This window comes from Triticum dicoccoides, chromosome 3B (assembly GCF_002162155.2).
Source record: "Triticum dicoccoides isolate Atlit2015 ecotype Zavitan chromosome 3B, WEW_v2.0, whole genome shotgun sequence".
In the NCBI taxonomy this organism is placed as follows: domain Eukaryota; kingdom Viridiplantae; phylum Streptophyta; class Magnoliopsida; order Poales; family Poaceae; genus Triticum; species Triticum dicoccoides.
Window position 1 is genome coordinate 145,427,431 of NC_041385.1, and position 4,176 is coordinate 145,431,606.

A 4,176-nucleotide genomic window follows, 5' to 3' on the forward strand; every position below is an offset into this window, starting at 1 on the left:
AGCCGGTGGAGGGCTGGATGAACAGGACCCATGGAGGTAAGGTTGAACAGGACACCGTGGAGGGCTGGTTGAACAGTAGCCGTTGGAGGGCTGGATGAAGAGTAGCCCGTGGAGGGGTGGTTGAACAGGACCCCGTGGACAGGGCTGGTTGAACAGTAGCCGGTGGAGGAGCGGTGAAGGCTGGATGAACAGGAGTCCATGGATGAACAGTCACAGGAGGAGGCAGGAGGAGGTCGACGGTGGATGAACAGTAGCCCATGGAGGCTGGAGGAGGTCGACGGTGGAGATGAACAGTATCCCATGGAGTCCCGTTTTGCGGTACGCCACACCCCTCCCAATGAACAGGACCCCCATTTCGACCGTATCGCTCCAACACAAGTCTGTTTCCTCTGTTTTGCGGTACACCACACCCCTCCCGGTGAAGAGGACCCCATTTCGACCATAGGAGGTCCAATAGAAGTCTGTTTCCTCCGTTTTGCAATATGCCAGACCCCTCCCGATGAACAAGATCCCGTTTCGACCGTGGCCGGTCGAACACAAGGCCGTTTCCTCCATTCTGCGGTACGCCATGCCTCATTTCTATCGGTTGTTCCATCTAAGCCGGTTGGCTCCCGATGAACAGCACGCGTTCCGTTGCCTCCCGATGAACACGACGCATTTCGTTGCCTCCCCATGAACACAATGACGACGCAGTTTCTTCATTTCGACCCAGCCATGTACACGAGCCCTGACCGTACGTATGCGCGAGTAGGCGTTCGAGACCCCGCCCAGACATACGTACGTGGCCGTATTTTATTTCTTGCACCCTGGCCACTGTACGTACGTGTACATGTTACGTGCGCGCCTCTACTACGACACGTGCCCTTCCTTGCACGGTCACGGTTCATCATTGCAGCCTGAAGACAAACGATCGACCAATATGTACGTATGCGTTGGCGACCAGAATGACAATGCTACATACGCTTCGACCAGGTGGGTCCCGACTGTCAGGCACTTCCTAGCGTGCGAAGATGTAGCTAGTGGGTCCCAGCAGCTAAGGGGCGAATCGTTTTTTTGCCCATAATATGGGCGCACTTCCTTACATGCGAAGATGAAGCTGGTGGGTCCCAGCAGTCAGGGGGAAAGGTTTTTTTCGCCAAATACAGTGGCCCGTCTGGTGGGTCCCTACTGTCAGGTGGAAGAATAATTATTTTTCATGTAATAAGGAGGCACTTCCTTGCTGCGGCCGTGGACCCAGCTGTCAGCCTCTTCAGGTACAATACTCTTTCGATGGAAGTCATTCGTTGACCACATTGACCACACTGCGCCGAGAGCACCAAGGCGGTGGATGACGGCGAGGCCTAGGAAGGGGACGACACGGAGCCGGGGAAGGTGCGACAGTGGATGCCCACACGGAGAGGAGTATGTGGGTTCACTGGTTCGGCTGCGGTGTGAGGATGTCGTCGCCGCAGGTCCTGGCCAGCGTTGGGAGTGGTAGGGGGCGGTGAGGCCTCCGTGGCAGCACAGCCGGCCACGGGAGGTAGGAGTAGGCGGCACGATCGGCGCTGCTTTGGGCGGCTGGAACAAGAAGACCAGAGGTTGAAGAATCACAATGGCCGTTTGATGGACATCGTACGATCACTGGAGATAGAATCGTTTATATTGACTAAGTTGACAAAGCCCTTGGTACGCGTCAACTTAGTACGCCCACAGGCCAGCAACCGAAATGGTGCTCCCCAGATGTCAGGGGGAGGAATCATTTTTTGGGCGGCTGAAGCTAGAATATCCGAGATTGAAGAAGAAGCACGACATCGGTTGGATGGACATCCAACGCACACTGCTGCTAGAACCGTGTGTTGACTATAAGTTGATAAAGCCTTGCATACGCATGAACTTAGTAGGCCCACAAGTGTGTGGTAGAGAATTTATAGCCCATTTGCGATTTGTAAGAATGTACAACCCATTTTTGAATTCTAATGGAATTTACTACAGCCCATTTACAGTTTGTTAAAGTACATCCCATTTTCTAGCTAGGACAACGACTAATAATTTCAACCAACCGTTCAAAACAGAATTCAATAAAATTTCCCACATTTTGATATGATCCAAAATATTTTTGTCCTGAAATTTCTAGTCAGATTAAATTCAATTTCAATATAAATTTGTATTACGTAAAAATCCAACGAAACATTGTGCGTGCAATAATTAATGAAATTAAAATTTTCAAAATCAAAAAGTAATATTTTATAAAGTAATTACGTGTTTGGTCATTTTTTATAGTTATTGCCCAGTTTTTATAATTACATCCCATTTATTATTTCTTAAATCCCATTTTCTTGTTAAGCATAATGCATCCCTCCTAGGAAAGATTTGCAGCCCAGCGGGGCGGAGAATAACAAGTTGACCTGGATTGTTTGCAACTGTCGGCCCAATTGCATTGCTGATGTTGAAAAAAAAGGTTTGTGTAGTACAATACAACCTTACATGGCTACTCATCCCACATTCAGCGATGATGGAAAGGCCCAAAAAAGGCTTCTGTACAACTTTTTGAAGTCACTGAGCTCAATTAATAACTTAAGAGAAAAGTTAGAGTATAGTGGAACCTAATTAAAAGCTGTCACGAGCGAAGAAATAATTCAACGGGTCCCACTTGTGTGTGTGTGTGTGTGTGTGTGTGTGAGAGAGAGAGAGAGAGAGAGAGAGAGAGACCCATTGGTCGATGCTCATAAATACATCTTTCAGCCATATGCATTGATGATGCTCAGTAAAAACTTATATAGTTGACACAATCATATAGAACATCATAGTACACTGAACTTGCATACAAATATTTCACGCAGGCGGCACAATCAGGGTGGAAGCAATGGATCGCTACGGGTAGGGCTATGTTGAAACCAACGAACTCGTACATAACGGTTCATCGTCTTTATCAATGACGGGGAAATATCTTGAAGGTTGTGCAAAGAAAATAGACAGGCAACACAACATATATGTTCTGCTAGAACATTAAGTTGACGCACATCCCTTTCTAAAAAAAGTTTAGGTAAAAAATAGAACATGTCATGTGAAAAGATACAGTTGTTACCTCAAATTAGATCACATCCTGGCAGCCAGCCCTGCCTCTTCTTCCAAAGAAGCAGTAGCCTCCGCCGCGCGATGGAGTAGGCCATGTGCCATCCATCGTTTCGAGCAACATGGGGAAAGTCTGACGTTGACTCCTGTAATGGATGTCGTCGACGGAACCGGGCATCAGCGGCGGCGGCAGGACTTTGATTAATGGATTGACCACTTCTTCAACATGCACGAACACTCGATACAGGTACATTCCTAATGTGGTCCGCGGCTGTAACACCCCGGATGTAACTTTCCATATTTGTAACTCCAACTCTTGCCATTTTCGGCTATGTGCTATGGTTTTCCCTCCGTGGTTGGGTTTTGTTCTAGTTTTTCATTTTGTTCATGTCATGCATCTCATATCATGTCATCATGTGCATCTTATTTGCATACGTGTTTGTCTCATGCATCTGAGCATTTTCCCCATTGTCCGTTTTGCATTCCGATGCTCCCACATGCACCGGCGCACCCCTCGTGTCTCTTTGTCGTGAGAGGGTGTTAAACGTTCTCGGAATGGACCGAGGCTTGCCAAGTGGCCTTGGTACACCACTGGTAGACCACCTGTCAAGTTTCGAGTCATTTGGAGTTCGTTTGATACTCCAACGGTTAACCGGGTAACCGCATAGACATCTTTTGAGTTGCAGCCCAACACCCCTCCAAAACAGCCCAATAACCCATCTAAGTCACTTCCATGCTCTCCATCGTCGGATCACGATCGTGTGGGCGAAAACTGCACCTCATTTGGGGTCTCCTAGCTCCCTCTACCTATAAATATGTGCACTCCCCCGAATTTCCAGATCCCCAAACCCTAGCCCGCTCCTCCGCCGCCGCCGGACACGTCCGGGCGAGCCGGACACGTCCGCCGCCGGGCCCCGGCGAATCAGGCGCCGCCACGTGCCCGGGCCGGTCCCCAGTTCACCGCCGACCCCGCGGGCCCGCGAGGCCCGTGCGGGGCCCCCGCGGCCCGCCGCCGCCGCCCGCTCCCGCGGAGCGCCGCGCCCGCCGCCGCCCGCTCCCGCGGCCACGTTGTGCCGCCGCCCGCCGCGGCCGGCGTCCACCTCCGCCGCACGGCCGCGCCGCCCA